The sequence below is a fragment of the Leptonychotes weddellii genome, chromosome 4 (genome assembly GCF_054177405.1).
Source record: "Leptonychotes weddellii isolate Sample4059 chromosome 4, ASM5417740v2, whole genome shotgun sequence".
Taxonomy (NCBI): domain Eukaryota; kingdom Metazoa; phylum Chordata; class Mammalia; order Carnivora; family Phocidae; genus Leptonychotes; species Leptonychotes weddellii.
Window position 1 is genome coordinate 143,168,544 of NC_138372.1, and position 22,207 is coordinate 143,190,750.

The 22,207-nt window shown below is 36.9% G+C and overlaps 1 pseudogene; it reads left to right on the forward strand.

Moving 5' to 3' along the window:
• Positions 1-1,429: 1,429 nt before the first annotated feature.
• LOC102749932 (aldehyde dehydrogenase, mitochondrial pseudogene) lies at positions 1,430-3,484 on the forward strand (annotated as a pseudogene).
• Positions 3,485-22,207: the final 18,723 nt, after the last annotated feature.

Below are 22,207 nucleotides of genomic sequence, written 5' to 3' on the forward strand. Positions count from 1 at the left end.
ATTCACGTTGTATATTTTTGGAAGAAGTACTACTAATATGATGTCCTTCTAAGAATCATAATCTTTAGGGCACCTGGGTGGCTCAGTCATTAAGCGTCTGCCTTTGGCTCAGGTCATGATCCCAGGGTCCTGGGATCGAGTCCCACACTGGGCTCCCTGCTCGGCGGGAAGCCTGCTTCTCCCTCTCTCACTCCCCCTGCTTGTGTTCCTGCTCTCGCTGTGTCTCTCTCTGTCAAATAAATAAAAAATCTTAAAAAAAAAATCATAATCTTTAATACAAGTGCTTGGAAATATGTCATGTTTTCCCAAAATACAAGATTCTAAAGCATTAATTTTCTTATCAATTTCCAATTTACTGTATAATCATCAGAAGAGAGATTATTTATCATATTGATTCTTTAAAATGTATTGAGGGTTTTTTTTGTATTTTTGTAAATGTTTCATGTGTACTAAAAAGAATATATATTGCAGTGAATAACAAAAATTCCCAATTTCATTTAAGTGAAATATTTTCCTCTTTCTCACTGAAAGCTAACACAGGGGGAAGAGGCATGCTTAGTTGCACTATTTCCTTGTTTGGTTCCTCCATCCATTCTCATCAGTTCTTTCTCTATATCCTCTCATCTTGAATTTGATGGTGGACAAAAGTGGGAGAGGAAGAGGAGAGAGAAAACTTTTATTTGCCTGCTATTATGCATATCTATGTTGATGCTCAGTGGATGTTCAAAGTTGAATGTTTCTCTTGAGGGTAGTCCCAAGGGGTTCCTTAAAGATTCCCCAGCTGGAAACACTTGGCTATGGCTCCCTGATGCATGCTGTGCCTCTGTGGCTGGTTGCTTATTCCCTCTACACTGAACTGCCTCTAGTAATAAATGTCCCCTTCTTTCTACTAGTAGCATTGCTATTCAAGCTCCAGAAGACTGGAATTAAGCTCTTTGTTTCTTAAAGCTCTTTAATAGGTATAAGAGGACATCTCTTTTACCTGTGAAGGAGGGGAAAGAAGTTCTCTTTCCTCACCTCCCAGACATATTTGCCCTGCATGTAGTGCTTGGGCTATGTGTTGCAAACTACTTAGCAACTACTCCAAAACAGATAGAAAAAGACTCATTTTAATAATTAATCTATTATAGACTCAATATGATACTAATTATGTTCTCTAGTGACAATGCACTGTAATTAGAAATTGAGGAAAAATGATACTAAAAAGTTTTTTCATGTCAATGAAAACTTAATAGCTATAATAGTTAAGACGGTATAGTAGTACCACAGAATTAGACAAAAAAGACAAATGGAAGAGAAGAGCCCAAAATAAGGCTGCACATATATGGGAACATGAACTGTGACAGAAGTGCTAGTAGAAATTAATGAACAAAAAACTGAAAATTATAAATGGTTCTTGGAGGTCCTGCACACCTGCTCCCACCACAGCATGTTGCATGCTGCCAACCTTGGGCCCAGCCTGGGCCATCACCTAGTGTCTGCTGCTGCCACCCAACCAACAGCCTGAAGTCTTCTACAACAAGATTTTCACAAACAATGTGTGGCACAGTGCTGTCAGCAAGAAAACATTCCCCACTGTTAATCCACCCATGGGAGAAGTCATCTGTCAGGTAGCTGAAGGAGACAAGGAAGATGTGGACAGGGCAGTAAAGGCGGCCCAGGCTGCCTTCCAGCTGGGTTCACCCTGGTGCTACATGGACACATCTGACACAGGCCACCTGCTGAGCAGCCTGGCTGATCTGATTGAACAAGACCAGACCTACCTGGCAGCCTTGGAGACCCTGGATAACAGCAAGCCTATGTCATCTGGACATGGTCCTCAAAAGCCTCCATTATTACCCTGGTTGGGCTGATAAGTACCATGGGACAACCATTCCCATGGACAGGGACTTTTTCAGCTATATCCACCATGAATCTATCAGAGTGTTCAGGCAGATCATTGCATGGAACTTCCCACTCCTGATGCAAGTCAGGAAACTGGGCCCAGCCCTGGCAATAGGAAAGGCTGTGCTGAAGGAAGCTGAGCAGACTCCACTCACCACCCTCTATGTGACCAACCTCATTAAGGAGGCTGGCTTTCCCCCTTGCATAGTTAATATTATTCCTAGATTTGGCCCCACAGATGGGGCTACCATCACCTCCCATGAGGATGTGGACAAAGCGGCCTTCACGGGCTCCACTGAGGTTGGCCACCTAGTCCAGGTTGCTGCAGGGAGCAATAACCTCAAGAGAGTGACCCTGGAGTGTGTTTGTGTGTGGGGGCGGGCAATATCATCATGTCAGATGCAGACATGAACTGGGCCATGGAACAGGCCCCCTTTGCCCTGTTCCTCAAGCAGGGCCAGTGCTGCTGTGCAGGTTCCCAGTTTGTGCAAGAAGATATTTACACTGAGTCTGTGAAGCAGAGCATCACCTGGGCCAGGTCTTGTGTAGTTGGGAACCCTTTGACAACTAGGGACCTCAGGTAGATGAAACTCAGCTTAAGAAGGTCCTTGGTTATATCAAATCTGGGAAAGAGGAGGGGGTGAAGCTGTTATGTGATAGAGGGGTGACTGCTGACCTCGGCTACTTTGTCTAGCCCACCATCACCATTTGGAGATATATAAGACAGCATGACTACTGCCAAGGAAGAGATCTTTGGGCCAATGATGCAGATCCTGAAGTACAAGACCACAGAGGAAGTCACTGGGAGAGCCAGCAATTCCAAGTATGGGCTGGCTGCAGCTGTCTTCACCAAGGACTTGGACAAGGCCAATTATCTGTCCCAAGCCCTCCAGGCTGGCACTGTGTAGGTCAACTGCTATGATGTGTTTGGGGCCCAATCACCATTCAGTGGCTACAAGCTGTCCAGAGCGGCCAGAAGCTGGGAGAGGATGGGCTGCAGGCACATACTTAAGTGAAAACCATCATGGTCAAAGTGCCTCAGAAGAACTCCTGAAGAACTGTGCCAGCTCCCTCACTCATCCAGTGACAGAGGTAAAGGACGTCAGCAGCAAAGCCAAGAAAAATGACCCTCGTACACTAAAAGTCTCAAAAGAGAAATTCTCCGGCAAAATCTCTTGATCATTTGAACTGATAAATAGGGTGGGTGTTGGGCAAAAAGTACATGAAAGCCTTTTACACTGCAACAGTACTACTAGCTTCTGGGCTAATTTTTCAAAACTAGATTCAAATGTCTTATCCTGTCCATCTGATATACTTCTGTAACTTGCTTTTATGGGGGAACAAAAAGCCAATGTTTATATGTGTACTAACAAGTCAGGGCAACAGCTAGTGCCCTGCTTTGTAGTCTGGACTAAAATTCATTAAAAACAATGCTGCTGTTCACTTTTTGGTTAAAGAAAGAAATGGTTATTGGAAAATTGATTATCCAAATATAAAAAATGATAAATTCTTGCCTCATTTTGTACACAAAATTCAAATCCAGTCAGATTAAAGAACAAATTGTGAAAAGCAAAACTTTAAATTATTAGAAAATGAATTGTAGAAGATATTAAGACCTCAGGGTAGGAATACCTTTAATCATGATACCAAGAACCTATTTCATAAAAGTATTGTTGGATAATTAAAATATTTATGTAAAAAAATAATCATCAAACTTGGAGGTAAATCATTTAAAAGTAGGCAGAGATTAAAAAGGTAATTCTTTGAAAAGGGAACCCAATTTAGCAATGTATATGCTCAATATCATTGGTGGAAGAAAATAAAAATTAGAAATAAGATTCTATCTTATATCTATCATATTGGCAAACATTTGAAAAGTCAGGTAATACCAAGTATATTAGTTTGTTAGAGCTAGTATAACAAAGTACCACAAACTGGGTGGTTTGCACAACAAATTACTTGTTTCATGGTTCTGTAGCCTAGAAGAGTAAGATCAAAGTGTTGGCTCCCTCTGGAAGCTGTGAAGGACAATCTGTTCATGCTCTCCCTAGCTTCTGGTGGTTCGTTGGCAACCTTTGGTGTTCCTTGACTTCTACATCTCTACAATATCTGTCTGCCTTTATCTTCACATGGCATTCTCCCTATGTCCAAGTTTCCCCTTTTGCTAAGGACACCAGTCATGGGATTAAGGACCCACCCTACTCGAATATGACCTAATTTTATTAATTTTATCTACAGTGACCCTATTTCCAAATAAGGTCATATTTGAGATATTGATGATAAGGGATTCAATATGGAATTTTCAACATGACTTTATGAATTTTGGAGGAGGACACAATTTAACCCATAACACCAAGTGTTGCCAAGGATGTGGAATAATGCAAACTCTCAATCACTATTAATGGAAACACAAATTAGTACTATTGATTTAAAATGCAATTTGACAGTATCTATTAAAAGTAATGATATATAACCATAACCCAGACATTTTACTTCTAGACATCTTATCCTATGGCCTCTATTATACATGGACGTAAGATGATGTGTTTAAAGATGCGTGTAATAGCATTTTTTGAAATGGAGAAAATAGACTGGACAAATAGGCAACTGAAAATGAAAGAACTGGTACCTCATGTTTTAACAAGGATAAGGGTCAGAAAAAAAGAGTTAAAAAAACCAAACTATATAGTGATTCATATTCTATGATATATTTAAAAGTATGTATAGTCTATAGCTGTCTGCATATGTAGAATTAGGTATATAAATCTGGGATGATAAGTATGCATAGCACCTTCAGGGTGGTGGTTTAACTAGGGAGAAGAGGGCAGGGGGTGGGATTTCAGAGTTCTCGGGCTGCAAATATATTTAAAGTTTGGTTTGCTTAAAAACATAATAACCTGGGCGCCTGGGTGGCTCAGTCGGTTAAGCGACTGCCTTCGGCTCAGGTCATGATCCTGGAGTCCCGGGATCGAGTCCCGCATCGGGCTCCCTGCTTGGCTGGGGGTCTGCTTCTCCCTCTGACCCTCCCCCCTCTCATGTGCTCTCTCTCTCTCATTCTCTCTCTCAAATAAATAAATAAATAAAATCTTTAAAAAAGAGAGAGACCGGGGCGCCTGGGTGGCTCAGTCGTGAAGCGTCTGCCTTCGGCTCAGGTCACGATTCCAGGGTCCTGGGATCGAGTCCTGCGTTGGGCTCCCTGCTCCTTGGGAGCCTGCTTCTCCCTCTCCCACTCCCCCTGCTTGTGTTCCCCTCTCTCGCTGTGTCTTTCTCTGTCAAATAAATAAAATCTTTAAAAAAAAAAAAAAAAGAGACCTAAAAGTGCTCATATCTTTTAAAAAAAAATAAAAATTAAAAAATAAATAAATAAAAACATAATAACCTAGAGAAAATGTGGTATAATGTTAATATTTATTGTGTTTGGGTTTGGCCATATGACCTTTCATTATATTCATCTCTTTTTCCAAATGTTTGAAATATTTTATAAGAAAAATATTTTTAAAAATCTCAGCAGTGTGGAACGATGTGCTGACAATAAGAAGATGAAATTTAGGATATGAATAAAAAAAAAATCCTAACCTTGAATCAAATAGAAACCCCACCAATTGATTGTATACGCAGTAGAGGGCATAGGAGTTAGAGGAAGAGTTTGTTTAAATATCTATGGTTTGATTTAACTATAATTTCATGTGTCAATATTATTAAGGCCTGCCAACAAATCTAGTTTGTCCTTAAAGCCAAATAGTATGAGTGAAATGTCTAAAACAGAAAAATGATATAATAGACTTTGTTTCAGCTAAAACTTAGCTTGTTCAATTTTATAGAAACTGGAAGCTATTTGGAGGACAATGACCACAATGTAGAGAGGAACTATTGAGTTGTGTCAGTGCAGCACTAGCAAATGCTTGGCTTAGAGAAGATGAAGTTCAAGATGGGTATGATAACCATCATTACTTATTGCTGTCCTATAGAAGTGGAATTTGGCTCATTTGCTGTGACCTGCAAGGTAGAACAAGAGCCAAGAACCAAGAAATTGTGAGGGGATGATTACAAATGTTATGTTTTACTGCAACATAAAGAACTTTCCAATAGGACTGGCCAGATATGACATGGTCTTCCTCAGAAAGCAGAAAATTCCTCACCAGTAGAGTTGCTTAAGCAAAGACCTTGACTATTTAGTTGTTGACTAGACTAGAACAGTGATTCCAGAATTTGGGGTTTCATGGATCAGTAAAATTTCAGATGAGTAAATGGAGAACCAACAAAGCTTCTAACCTACTATTCTACTAAGGAAAATTTTTACAGCATCTGTATTTTTCATCTATTTCTACCATTACTTTAACACCAAAATCAATGAAGAACATCATCCCAGAATATTTTTTTTCTTCTCAAGAAAGCAACATTGGCCACTTTGTACTGATATTTTTTAAGTATTTTAAATAGAGGAAAATTTAAACATTTGGGTTTTTTCTTTTTTTTTAAGATTTTATTTATTTATTTGAGAGAGAGAATGAGAGAGAGAGCGCATGAGAGGGGGGAGAGTCAGAGGGAGAAGCAGACTCCCTGCTGAGCAGGGAGCCCGATGCGGGACTCGATCCTGGGACTCCAGGATCATGACCTGAGCCGAAGGCAGTCACCCAACCAACTGAGCCACCCAGGTGCCCCATTTGGGTTTTTTTCTTGATTAAATATATCAGTATGGGAATTCATACATATAATTGTATACCATGAAGTGGAATTCAAATATAAAAGCTATTCTTGAAATTTTTTTTTAAGATTTTTATTTATTTTAGAGACAGAGAGTAAAGCAGGGGAAAGGGGAGAGAGAGAGGAAGAGAGAGACTCTTAGGCAGATTCTGCATTGAGTATGGAGCCCGATGTAGGGCTTGACGTGGGGCTTGATCTCAGGACCCTGAGATCATGACCTGAGTGAAAACCAAGAGTCAGAGGCTTAACCACCTGAGACACCCAGGCGCCCTGAAATTTATTTTTGTTTATAGTCCTTGTCAAACATACTGTTTGGCCTAGAGGTGGAAGCAAACTCCAAATGTCATTCTGCTTAACTTAGAATATTCCAGGTGAGCTGAGAAAAAACAAAAAATAACATTTTTATTTGGCTCCAGCCTCCCTTTTGTGTCTTTCTTTTTAGGCCAGAGCAGGTCAGGATCTGAGATCCAGGTCTGTTAGAAGAGAGGAACAGAGCTATGGACTCCAAATAATTCCTTCAAGGAGGGCCTCCCAACCTGGAAATAAGGAGAGAAGCCATGCCCCTCACCCCCAATTGACACATACACAGCAGGGTAATTATGGTTCCAAATGCCTGCTTACAATGAGGACTCAAAGGTCAAAAATCAGTAAGAAGACCATGCTTCCTCATAGATTGGGCTGATCCAGGGGACACTGATCTATAACAGTGTTTCTCAACTTCTGCTTTTGATATTTGGGGCTCTAATGCTTTCTTGTCAGGGGCTGTCCTGTGTACTGTAGGATATTTTTCAGGATTCCTGATTTACTCATTAGATGCCAGTAGCATCTCCTACTCTCCAGTTGTAAGAATAAAAATGTCTCTGGACATACCAAGTGTTCCCTAGGGGCAAATTTCTCCCAGTGGAGAACCACTTGTTTAGAAGATTTGTAGATGCTCTGAGCCTGGAAACCTTAGGATCAATCTTCTTGAACTGTGTTAGTGTGTATAAAAGAGGTTTTCTAATGGTAACCCTAGAATCACTCATTTGTTTTTCTCATGTCTTATTAAGCACAAATGAAGATCAGAAAGGGGTTGAGAGTGGGCAGGTTTACAGGCTCTCCCCAATTGAGTCAGAGATCTTTCTGCTTTTGAACATGGATAAAAATATCTGGGAACAAGTTTCAGCTGTACTTGAGTGTAGGAAACTGGTGAACTTTTAAATGCCATACTTGCCCTCTTTGCATTAATCAGTCTTGATGAAGGCTGTGGCCCTTTTATCATGCTGTTTTTTCTTTTTAAAAAATTACCTCAAAGTATTTGTAAAACATTTTTAAAGTTTATAGTGTGACCATTACATTTCCTTCATTCTCCTAAAGGCATCGAAAAGTTAACTTCATTATTTGGGGAAAATCCCTACTTACATAGGCAAATTTCTCTCAAATACATACATATGGCTTCTCTTATTCTAGGTTTGGCTTTCTGCCTGAATCAAAAGCAGGAACTGTATTTGCCTTTGAGAGAAGGATTTGTGACCTGACTTTTATTTTCCAGTGCCATTTTGTAGAAATCTGCAACCACACGCTACCCAGATATAAGTAGCCTCTTTCGTTCATACTAATGGAAAAATCATACTTAGTATAGAGGGACTAAAACTATGTCTGCAAGACACCATTGGGACTTGGAAAGCAAGCAAAAGGAATGAAGTACTATACCAATTAAATGACTATTTGGGATTTATTTAACAGTGTAAGACAAAGAGTAGAAATCAGAGTTTGGAGCAAAGCATGACTTGCATGAAGATACTTATTATTAATAAGTAGATCACATAAATAAATTTCATATAGGCTAACATCCATCTCAGTTTCTTAATGGAGCTGTATACAATGTCTGGATCCTATTTTTTCCAGAATTTTGTCTCTTGCTTGTGCTCGGAATCCCATTTATTCTAGTAGGACAAAGAAATCCCAGTCACCAATTATGGTAGATGAACATCCACTGATCTGTAAAGAATTAGCTCAAAAAAGGTACAGCTAGTAGGCCAATCGTTCAGGATCTCCTAATCCCATGGATTGGAAATTATTAACTGTTTAGAAAAATGGTATAATGGGCTAGTCAGAGTGGCATTTTTTTTTAATATGTGTTTTGTTTGTAAATGGGTCAAGACTTCTTGTTTCAGATATAGATACTGTCAGAGGTAAAAACAAAAACAATTGAAAAACACCTTTAATATTTAAAATATCCCCTGTAGTCTTATTATTTAGTTCATTTAAGCTTTGGGGTACTGGAAAATGAAGAATTTCCTTTTAGGAAGGTCAGCACCTGAGTTTCAGGTTGACAGAGCACTACCATGTATTCTCTTACCCCCTTTCCTAGGAAATTAAATGGTTATGATCTTCTATCTTGGTTTTTGCTCACACTTTTCCATCAGTAACTATCTGAATACATATTTAGGGCTCATTTTTTTTGCTTTGCTCACAGTTGGAAATTTCCCAAATATGACTCGTGCAAATGTCTTTGACTTTGTTTTTATTCCTCTTTTCAGATGCTGAGAATTTAATGATCATTTTCTTTATGCTTCTTTTATATCTGTATTTCAGATGCATATTCTATAGGAATTTACTCTTGGTTTCAGTAAGGTTCTTTGTGTGACATATAAGTTGCCTTTTTGCTGAATGTGAGGGATTTTTATTACATTCCTATAAATATCACATACACAAATTTCATTTTTATACTAACCATACTATTATCAGAGTTTTATTGTATTTTTCTCTTAGGTGTTTGTTATATGAGGATAGAAATTTTTTCTTCTCTCATGCCCCCTTTGGAGCAAATGTTACCTCAAATAGAACAAAAATTAATAACATGAGACTAAATGAATTAAGAAAGATGATTAGAAGGATTCTTAGGATTAAGAAAAAGGATTAATGATTATGCATCCAGCATCAATGACCACAGCCTCAGGACTGCTTGAATGTCCAAGAGCTCACTGGGTACATGGCTGTGAGAAAGAACGAGATCCATAAAGTGAGATGAGCAGATAGAAAGGGGGAGAACTACGATCCTGATGTCTGCAAAGAGAAATTCTCTTTCCAGTGACACTAGGGGAGGTTCAAGAGAGTGAGTATAAATGGGGAAAGGCACAACTAAATGTGTCAGGGATTTCCATTTCCAGTCTGTTGAATGTTATATATAATTTAGGTTAAATTTAAGTTAGGTAGTAATTCCTGAAAGGTTTTTTCTAATAGAGGTTCTTTATAATATATAAGCACCAGTGAGTTAAAGAAACATTAGAGTATGTCCAAGAGGTCATTAAACATTTTATCTAAGTTTTCATCATAATAAAGTATGAGGATAGTATTCGGAGCTATATTAGTTAAAATCGCATGGTTACCTGATGATTTATCAGGATGCAATAAAGGGGGAGGTAAAAGCAAACAAATAGAAGATAGTAAACCTAATGTTATAATTTTAAAAGAAAGAAGAGTAGAAATATAGACCTAGTCCCAAATCTTGGGACAGCAATCTACCCTCATGTCATCTACTTCTTATCCCAGTTTGTAGTTCAAATGTCTCTGATGATCTTTGGGTGGCCCACTGAGCAATAGGCACAAAGATTGTCTACATATGGGCTATTCCAGTGATTTCTTGACATCAAGCTATTTACATTTGCAGTTTGCAGGGGTTCAAGAAAAAGGGCAGTTTTAGTTCTCAAATGATTCAAGTCAGAAAGGTGGAAGAAAATTAAAAATGTTAGTTTGTAGAGTTGTACCAAGCATTAGAGGACACTAGAAGAAATCAGGATCTAGTCTAGTATATAATAAATAGTATTAAAATCTAATAATATCTACAAAAATGTGTTATTGAAGCATATTCTTTTTATAATCATCCTTGTTTTAATAAACTTGGCCTAATTCTTTATAGAGGCATAGCAAGAATAGTGAGTTACCATACAAGTTCTTTAAATCTGCTTTGCTGGGACTTTTTATAAGGAATTTCAAATTGAGCTTTAAATAACCTCTCAAGGTTAGAAGCCAAATACTTAACATCAAGATTTGCCTACAATACCTATAGGTTTGGGTGAATTTCTCTTCTTGATGTACCCCAAATATCCTGAGGTCCCTGTACCTGTTAGGAAATGACATTCTTTACTCACCTGGTAAGGCTACCGGGTATTTTGGAAAGCAAGGTATCAGGTCAACATTTCCAAGGTGCTCTCTTGTTCCAGTCAACCTTCATTCCTCAAAGTTGTCTGGTCATACCTGAGGCTATTCATGTCTCTCAAATATGACATTCCAGTCAAAGCCTTGGTAATATAACCAATGTTTCCAATGGTGTTCTGTTCCAAAGAGAACAGATTCTTATTGAATTTACGTAAATGCCATGAAAGAAAGAATATTCACGGACAGATTTTGAATTCCAGAGGGTTCAGGTAGGGAGAAAAGATAAAATATTCCTTCATAAACAAGTTGAAATATTTATTTCTGTAAGGCATAGATATCTTAAGAGAAAAAGTTTCCTTAATTCTGGAAGATCAGACATTAGAGGACCAGCAATATTTCAAACAAAAGTCACCAAACTGTAATCATCTTTCTTAATTCATTTAGTCTCATGTTATTAATTTTTGTTCTATTTGAATGCAGCTTTCCCATTAGTTTTGGAAATTCTTACTCAGCTTAGCTTTATGACTTAAAATATATTAGAAACCGGTGTTTGTAAAAAAGTCCTTTTCATGAATTTCCTTGAAGAAGAAACACATTTTACAAGAGCATCAGAGCAATAACTATAAATGACAAAAGACTAAAATACAGCCACAAAGATCTGATGAGAGTTCATGATAATGCACTTGACAAGGAAATCTGTTTATTTCTGTGACATAACATCATTTGACATGACCTTATACCAGAACATATGAAAACTTCAGGAATTTCATATAATTTCTAAACCAGAGCATTTACCTATACAATGTAACCTAAGAAGGATTTTCATCATTTGTTTGACAATGCTTCCCTTGTAACTTAAACATACCAAATAAACAAGTCTAATTAGTCAAAAAGACTTCTTTAAGAATTTGAATACTTGGGAACTTTGGTAAAGACCTCAGAAGCTTCTAAAGTGCATGCCTAAATAGGATTACAGATCATCGTAAACTTTATGTTTAACCAAGGTAGCAATAAGAGATTCTACAGAAGGTTATATACAGTTATAAGTAAAACTTAAGCCCCTTTAATAGAGAAGTTTTAATTTTCAATAATCAAAAACTTGATAAAGATAAACTTTGTTTTTCTGGGCAGATAAAGACCTTGTTTATAATTTCTTATCAAGAGTAGACCAATAATCAGGCACCTGGGTGGCTGAGTCAGTTAAGCATCTTCCTTCCGCTCAGTCCATGATCCCAGTGTCCTGCCCCTCCCCCAGCTTGTGCTCATTCTCTCAAATAAAGTCTTAAAAAAAAAAAAGTAGACCAATAATCTAAGAAAAAACTGAATCTCAATCTTATACTAGTGTACTTTTAAAACTCACTCATTCCAATCTTAGTCATTCTTGACCATGCATAATTTTTTTTTTTAGATTCCCCTTCACAAACGTATAACTTTCTTTTTCATTCAGATTTTGTCCTAAGCCTTCTTTCTCTAAATAAACAGTCTCCTTTTAGGACAAAATTACTTTCTTTTCCCTCAAGAAAAATGTATTCCCATTCCTCATACCTTAGCAGAATTTTTACTTTTAGGGCACCTGGGTACTCAGTAGGTTAAGCGTCTGCCTTCAGCTCAGGTCATGATCCCAGGGTCCACTGGGCTCTTTTCTCAGCGGGGAGCCTGCTTCTCCCTCTCCCTCCCTGCTCCCCCTGCTTGTGCTCTTTATCTCTCTCTCTCAAATAAAATCTTAAATTTTGTTTTTTTTTTTTACTTTTAGAAACTTTAGTCTCCAGTGAGAACTAAGTAGTAATCAATTATGAACTGTTACACCAGAATTTCTTAGGTCAGAAATTTATGAATACATTTCATAATTTCTAGAAACATTTTCTCATAATCTTTCAATTAAGCACAAAGCATGTTTACCAACAGATCCAAGAATCCTCAGTTTCTCTGCCAAAAGCAGACAAACCTAGTAATCAATGATTTAGAATTCTATGTTATTTGGAAAAGACTTAAATGAATTCAACCTAATTAATCATTTAACTTAGCAAAACTTCAAAGTTTCAGGTAACTGAAGACTTTGAAAGCCATTTATATTTTCCTATAAACTTATCTATTCAGCCTACTTGTTCTTAATAATTACCTATGAAAACTTCATGAGACAAGCAAAATCAATCATCCTTTTAAGTAATTTTTTTGCTGATAAATTACAACAGGTAAAATATGAATTTAACTAATGCATTTAGGTAGAATAAAAGGCTGTTATCTGTATTATATTTGATGTTAATAACTCCAAAAGACATGCCTATTTTAATTAAACCAACAAATTTAAACTGGTTTAATACTGAATATTTTTCCATATTGCATGAACTTGCAAAATATTTGGGTTAATCTCTATCTTTCTGAATTTTAGAATGCTCAGTTTTTATAAGCACTTATTTTTAACCAAATTTTTAACCAATTAAATAGAGCCTTTTTTTTTTTTAGGATTTTATTTATTTATTTGACAGAGAGACAGCGAGAGGGGGAACACAAGCAGGGGGAGTGGGAGAGGGAGAAGCAGGCTTCCAGCAGAGCAGGGAGCCCAACGTGGGGCTCGATCCCAGGACCCTAGGATCGTGACCTGAGCCGAAGGTAGCCACTTAACGACTGAGCCACCCAGGCGCCCCTAAATAGAGCTTTCTTTACAAATTAATTTGACTTTTTAAAACTTTGACAGGGGGCGTGTCAGAAACAGGCTCCCTGCAGAGCAACGAGCCCAATGTGGGGCTTGATCCTAGGACCCTGGAATCATGACCTGAGCTGAAGGCAGATGCTTAACCAACTGAGCCACCCAGGTGCCCCTACAAATTAGTCTTAGCAATACCATCTAGAGGTAGAAAAAACATCTCACATAACACACATGGACACATATACACAAACAAGATGCAAAGAAAATCTAGCCTTTGTTTCATTAATATTTCTGGAGAGGACATTAAAGACCCAATTTCCAAATATCTCCCCTTTATTAAAACAAATCTAATTGTAAGGTAGCAGTATAATCTATGGATCCATTAATTAGTCATTTTCCATTTTCCAATCTAATATGGATAGTTTTGTTCAAAGATGCCCAAAGCTGCAGCCCAAAGCTGCAACAAACCAAATAAATCTCAAAATTCCTCTGTGAGCATTGGTTCCTCCCCAAATTTGGAGCTTTCATCAATTGAACCAAACGGCTTCCTAGTTTCTGGTTACTTAGCCTTGTAGCTGGCTTTCTATAATTGTGTGCATAAGAAAAATAATTTAGACATGGCAAAAGAATCCCATTTGTGTCATCTGAGACTTCAGTTCCTCAAGGTTATTTCCACCTAGAGAACAGCTTGAATAAAAGGATCTTCAACTCAAGTTGAGGAGATGCAGATACCAGGACAACTCACCAGATTCACCAGTGAGGTGGTGAGAAGTCAGCGGGGCACAAAGGGCTTGTGCTTGTACTGAGTGCCAAGTTCCAGATGACCCCCAGGTATTCTCAGGTGAGTTGCTCTGATATCCTGCCAACTGCACCAAGAAAGATCAATACAAACTGAACAAGAGTTTTATTTGAGTCCAAGTTAGGACAGCTGCCTGGAAAACATGCTCTTCACAAGGAAGAAAGTGTTCTGGAGAATGAACAGTTTTTACAGGGTTATATTATTTTTTATGCCTTGTAAAAGCTCAAAAAATTATAGATTAGCATATAGGCAGGAATCATGAGTTTTATCATAATGGGAAGCAGGGAATAGGCTACTAATTCACAAAGCAGATGTACAATACATGTTTGGTGGGCCATAAATCAGGATTTTGGTTTGAACAAAGTTTATAAACAGTCATGTTGACTTAGAAATAAATCTATAATGGTTTCCCTTGTATACCAAGCCTTTAGAGAGTTTTTCTATTATCAATATAAATAATTGATGTGACTTCATGAAGCATAACACCACCAACAGTAGTGAACCGACTGTTTAAAAACTAGAATATTATTGTACAGGCCAAGTTTAGGCCACCCCAAGATGGGACACTTTGGCATGAACTTTATTTTGAGTTAAAAGCAATCTAAACCCAGCAAATTCAGAAAAAGCTCTTTACCTCCCCCTCAAATTCCTTGTACCAGGAAGAGAGCTATTAACAGAGATTCTTCTTTACCTGAGACACTTACCTACATAATGGGCCAAGCTTTGTTTCCCAAACATCTTTCACCTTCTTGCTAAGGACTTTCTCCTCTGTATCCTCAGACCCCTACTCCTCTCCTTAGCTTATACAAGCCTCATGCTGCCTCTTTGGAATTTCCATGTCTGTCTGGATTCCCTATATATACACTATTAAATTTGATTTTCTCCTATTAATATGTCTCATGTCAATTTAAGTTCAGCTAGAAGGACCTTGAGGGGTAGAGGAAATTCTTCCTCCTCAACATTATCAACATCTTTAAGTTATAAGTGTATTCCTCCAAAGTTCCATTCCTCTACCTCCCTTCCAGAACTAACGGATGTATTTCCTTATCTTCCAAAATAAAATTTTCACATATATAGCAATCCTTAAATAATAAGCTGTTTGTAAAATTTACAGCATGTAATTTAGTTATATATGTATACATATTATGTATTATATAATTACATAATATTTAATTTTCTCCAACTTGCTCGTTTCATTCAACATTGTTTTTCATTTATATATCTTATTGCCAGTAGCTATAATTCATTTTCACAGCTATATAATATTCTGTGACTATGTCATAATCAATTCATCCACTTCTGTCAGTAGATTTTTGTTACCTGATTTTTTCCTATCATTTCAGTCATTGTCAATTATACAATTCTTGTACATATCTTCTAGGACTCATATGCAAATTTCTCTAGGTTTTGTTACTAGGAGTAAAATAGGTAAGTTTATGTTCTAATTTACAGAATTACTGTTTTCCAAATGTATACCCCTAGAGCTATATATATTTTTCATTATTTCCTTGCCAACAATGGATACTATCAGAATTTTTTACTTAATGTAATATAAATAAAATGATATCTTGTGATTTAATTTACCCTTCTCTGATGACCAATGAGACTGGGCTATTAGTATTTTCTCTAATTTGAAATGCCTGTTTGGTCATTTATTATTTTTGTTTGTTTTGTGGGGTGAGGAGTTTGTCTTTTTCCTGTTTATTCATAAGAATTCATAAGAATTTACTTAATGGGTACTAATCCTTTGTTGAATTTATGTATGTTGCAAATAGTTTGTGGTTTATTTCCATTTTCTTTATGGTGTCTTTTGATAAACAGAAGTTCTTTCTATTAATGTAGTTGAATTTAGCAATTTTTTTTCAATTAGTTAATATTTCCCATATTCTGAGATCATAAAAATTATCTTCTATATTTTCTTCCAAAAGTTTCCCTTTGGAATTAAATTTTTAATTTACCTGGAATTTTATAATACATGTTATAAAGTAAACTATAAATTTTACTGTTTTTTCATATAATTAGCTTATGTCCTTTCTCCAGTGATCAATAATATCCTGTTTGCGATTATGAAGTTCTATTATGCATAGGTCTGTTTCTGCACTCTCTATTCCATTGAGTATTCTATTCCACTAGCCAACTGGTCTCTCTTTGACTTAATATCACATTATATTCACTGACACGTTATAATAAAGCTTAGTATCTGATAACACAAGTTTCCTACCTTATCCTTCTTCAGTTATGCTTTACCCATTTGGGGACACTTGATTTTTCAAGTAAGTTTTAGAATTAACTTGTCAAATTTCTTAAAAATCCTATTAAATTTTGATTAAGACTGTAGTGAAATTTAAGAACTGACATTTTTATGATAGTTATTCCATCCATAAACATGGAATGTTTCTCTTTTTATATTTGTGATTTAGCTTTCAATAAAATTTTAAATCTTTACCTTTTTGTATATCTTTCAAAGTCTCTATTTCATTGTGTTTTAATATTATAAATATGTATTTTAAGTTATGATTTCTAAATTTGTAGCTGATGTATATTAACACATTAATGTTTGAGTATTATATTTAAGCACCTTGATAAACACTAATTCTAATATTCTTGGTAGATGATTTGGTTTCTATGTAAACAATCATATAATCTGTTAGTAGTGACATTTTAGTTTCTTTCCATATTTACAGTAATTCTTTTCTTACAAAGTAGATCGGCCCCCAGTAAATGATGCTGTTGAGCACCAGAAATGTAACTAAACAATTTATTTTTATTTATTTGTCAGAGAGCACAAGCAGGGGGAGTGGCATACAGAGGAGAAGCAGGCTCCCTGCCAAGTAGGGAGACCGATGATGTGGGACTTGATCCCAGGACCCTGGGATCATGACCTGAGCCAAAGGCAGACGCTTCACCGACTGAGCCACCCAGGCATCCCAACAATTTTTTTTTAAGTTTAAATAGCAATTTGTGGCTAAAAGATATTTTATTGGACAGTGTAGATCTAATATTTTTGTTCTGTCTTATCTTTATTAACACAGAAGTTAGTCATCATTTTACTATCTACATTATTTCTTTTTAGATTAATCTACATGTGAAGGAAATTGTTAAACATTTCTTCTTGCATTTCATAACTTTTTTGTAGAATCTTTCCTCCTTTAGTATATCATTTAGAATGTACATTAGTAAAGGTCTATCACTGGTAAACTCTGGGTTTTTCTTTTTTGTAAATGTTATTATTTTGATAATGACCTTGAAAAAGAATTTTTTTACAACACAATTCTAAGTTGATGGTTATTTCTCTCCGCATTTTGAAGACACTACTCTAAGGACTTTTGGCTTTGACTAAAGCTGTTGAGAAATCTGTTAGTCTAAGTTTTCTTTCTTGTAGGTGTTCTGTATTTTTCTCTGGTTGCCTTTCAGATACTTACTTAATCTTTTGTGTTCTGAAGTTTTGCTATATTTTGCATGTATATTTCTTTGATTATTCTGTTTGGTAAATATTGTGTATCTTACACCTGCAGTTTCTGTCTATCATAAGTACTCAGCCATTCTCAGCCTACTTCTAAACCCTTCCAATATGCCTCTTTTGCATTCTTTCTGTATTATTTTTCAGAAACTATTGCATGTATGTTTTACCTTCTTGTGTTAATTCTGTCTTCAATAGTTCTTAATCTTTTTTTTTTTTAAAGATTTTATTTATTTATTCATAAGAGAGAGAGAGAGAGGCAGAGGGAGAAGCAGGCTCCCCGCTGAGCGGAAAGCCCGATGTGGGACTCGATCCCAGGACCCCGGGATCATGACCTGAGCCGAAGGCAGACGCTTAACCATCTGAGCCACCCAGGCACCCCTTAATCTTTTATATATAGATTTGTTTATTGGTCTTTTCAATTTGTAAAAGGTGAAGAATTTTTTTTTTTTAAAGATTTTATTTATTTGACAGACACAGCGAGAGAGGGAACACAAGCAGGGGGAGTGGGAGAGGGAGAAGCAGGCTTCCTGCTGAGCAGGGAGCCTGATGCGGGGCTCGATCCCAGGATCCATGTTATCTCTCAGTACTGCAAATTCTTTAGTTCTTGTTTCTAGTTCATTGTCTCTTCAGTTGTCTAATTTCTTTTTTTTAAATGATTTTTTTTAAGATTTTATTTATTTATTTGAGAGAGAGAGAGTGAGAGAGAGCATGAGAGGGAAGAGGGTCAGAGGGAGAAGCAGACTCCCCACTAAGTGGGGAGCCCTATGTGGCACTCAATCCTGGGACTCCAGGATCATGACCTGAGCTGAAGGCAGTCACATAACCAACTGAGCCACCCAGGTGCCCTAGTTGTCTAATTTCAATAAATCTTTTTTTTTTTTTTAAAGATTTTATTTTATTTATTTGACAGAGAGAGAGAGAGACAGCTAGAGAGGGAACACAAGCAGGGGGAGTGGGAGAGGGAGAAGCAGGCTCCCGGCCGAGCAGAGAGCCTGATGCGGGGCTCGATTCCAGGACCCTGGGATCATGACCTGAGCTGAAGGCAGACGCTTAATGACTGAGCCACCCAGGTGCCCCAAATCTTTTTTTTATTTATAAAATTTCTACCTGATCTTTTTGCAATCTGCTTCATCATAATATCTCCAGGTTTTGGCAGTTTAAGTTTGTTTTTTGTTGTATCTGCTGACTCTCACTCATGGTGGTCTAGTTCATTCATTGTTAGGTGATTTTTAAAAATTGTGAGTTTAGGGGTGCCTGGGTGGCTCAATTGGTTAAGCATCTGCCTTTGGCTCAGGTCATGATCTCAGGGTCTTGGGATCAAGCCCCATGTTGGGCTCCTTGCTCAGTGGGGAGCCTGCTTCTGCCACTCCCCCTGCTTCTTCTCTTTCTCTCATTCTGTGTCAAATAAATTAAAATCTTTAAAAAATAATTAAAATAAATTCAAAATTTTTATTTTTTAAGTAATTTGGGAATTCTGAAGGTTTAATGTATTGTGGCTTCTGTCACATAAGATTTGCATTTTCTTCACTGGAGCCAAAGGCACATATAACTGCAACTACCTTAACTCCTATGGAGCAGCATTCTGTTCCACACCCTCACCTTGCAGAATGGCTTATGTGTCTTCTAAGTCCAGAACTGCTATTTTTCAGTGAGGGGACTTGACTTTTATATTTGTTTACTGGCACTATTCAGGGTTTAACTTACTGTTCTTTTGCTTCTTCTCCTCATCTTGGGAGATTTCCTGTTTGTTTGTTTTTTTTTTTTCTTTTTTGAGCCCAACTCTGCTTTAAACAAGTATGTTGTAGTTATGCAAGATCAACTTGCATTGCTTTAAGAGCACCATTTGGAACATCTATCCCATGATTCTGCTAACATCAGAAGTTAGCCCATGACTTTTATTCAGTAGCACATATGCTTCTTCTAGAGCCTTGAGGCATTTCTGGATTATAAAGTGCTTATTATAGAACCTTTAGCACTGGAATTAAATTGATTCACTTGTTTCCCTCATATGCCAGACTTTGAACTTCATGAAAATCTAATCAGGTAATTATCTCAATAAAATATGGACAAAATACTAAATTATATCTGAAAAGGAGGGGCACCTGGCTGGCTCAGTCAGTAGAGCATGCAACTCTTGATCTCAGGGTCATGAGTTCAAGCCCCACATTAGGATTAGAATTTACTTAATAAAAAAAAAATTACATCTGAAAAGGAGACATAAGGTTTACATTTATGGTCTTCCTTAGGAAAACATTTTCCTAAAAGGTTGTAGATACATGTTTTTATTTTTCCAAAATTCATCCCTCTGGCTTATATTGCCTAAGATTATAGAAGAAGGCAACATGTGGAAAGAATACTGAATTTGGGGTCAGGAAAATGACTATAATCTTAGTTTAGACACTAAGCATATGATTTTCAACAATGTAATTAGCTTCTATGAGCCTCTATTTCCTCATTTGTATAATGGAGGTAATTTCTATTTCACACAGTTATTATATGTGGAATTACCCATGACAGTGTCCAGTAATGGAGAGAATATGCCACCCGAAAATATGCCTTTTTGGCATAAGGATTATCTTGAGCTGCTTATTCTTAAGAAACAACAGACATGGGAGAAGGTCTAAAAACCAAGTAGAAGTTATCCCTTTTGAAAGGGACATTTTTTATAAGGGTGTCTCCCTCTCTGTATCAGGAAGAGAAAGATGACTAAATCTCAGAAATTTTTAGCAGTGGAAAAGGCAACAACTTAAATCCACATGTATACCCTTGTTTGTTTTGCCTGATAAACTCCCATAATGGTCTTCTTTTCCCATCCCAACATTTTTTGTTTTTAGCTGGTGGCTTGGACTGTTTTAGGGGAGTTACTCAGTTTTCCTGGATATCTACCATGTATACAGGAGATAGACATGTCTAATTAAAAATCTGTTTTTCTCCTATTAATCTGTATTTTGTTACAGGGGTGTCTAAGGAACCTAGAAGAGTAGAGGGCAAATTATTTTTCTTCCCCTACAGTTTGACAACCCATGATGGGACCCACTGAGATACTATACTTGCCTGCAGATAGGATCCTAGAAGATGGGCAGAAAGTAAGACTTCTTACTAAAGTAAGCTCTCCAGGATCTATTTCTGTATGCCTGGTTTAGAGAAGGTTAAACACACACACACACACACACACACACACACACACACACACACCAAACTTTATTCCTTTATTTTCAAACCTAGATTAGCAGAGAAATAACTGAGTGAATTAGTTTCTTGGGTATAGTGACTGCTAAATATTTTTATTATGAGTACTCTTTCTATTGTTCCCTTTCCTCCCAGAAGTGGTCATTGTATGATTTTGCCTCTTTTGTTATAAGGAAGAGAACCATAGGCAAGATGAGGTTTCCTTTTGTCTTGTTCTGTCTTAAGAGCAGGACTTTGTGACTGGTGAGGATATTCTCTCTTGTCTCAGCCAGCTGAAATAGGCAGGGGATCCAAATTTGGAGAAGAGTTAGATCAGTGGACATTCACAACTCTACTCACAGGGATCTTGATTGGCTGATAAGGGGGGTGTTCTTCCCACCCCTTATACTGTAGTTAAACGGACAAGCCAGATTGTCCCCTGGGGAAAATGCCCTCACAGAGAAAACAGATGAATTTCTCCCAGGCCCTCTTATAAAAGATCAGGAAATGTCTTCAGTTGGAGGCCAATGTGCATGGGCTAATAGAAGAGGTTTTTTGGTCTAAGGTTGAATTGTACACTCAGAAAAAAAGGTAAGCACTTATACAGACTTTATAAAGGCATATGACATTAAATCCTGAAGCTCTAGAATGTAGGAATTTATTGATTTCTATCTTAGTTGGAAATCTCTCTTATATAAAGATAATGTATTTGATATCAAGGGGCTAATTCACCCATCCATTTTAGGCCACAGTCCAGATCTTTGAGGAATTACAAACTCTTTGTCTTAAAAATATTTACAAAACCAGAAATGCACCTCTGAAGCAATTCAAAGTCCACCTATCATTACCAATTGCCAAACCTCCCCTATTCATCTCAAAATGCTTGCAGATATTGAAAAAAAAAATCAGAACATTGGAAATAAGAATTGTCCTACACTTAAGAAAAAGAGGAAAAATGAAAAAGAAGGAAAAATTTAAATAGTAATTATGCTACACCTCTGGTAACAGATATACCAAAAACTCCCATCTTGGAGAAAACTTTTTTGTGCTTTTGAATATACCTTTCTACCCTGTCTTCTCTGTATGCTGACAGCCATTTCTTTGTAATGCAAACTTTAGGGAAATGGTTCTCATCAGGAGGGGAAAAAGGAGCTATTTAGAAATTTGGCAAAACAAACAAACAAAAAACCACCTTAAGTGTTTTTTTTCCACAAATATTAGTAAAATAGCTTTAGCCATCTGAGCAGGTAAACTTATTTCATTTGCCAGAAACACATTTTGGATCCAACTGTTCTTTTATAAACTAGTGAGTTTTATATTGTACCTGACACATGGCTAAAATTTTAAAACAAAAGCTGTAAGATCTCTGTGTCTGTCTGTATCATTATGTGTGTCTGTCTGT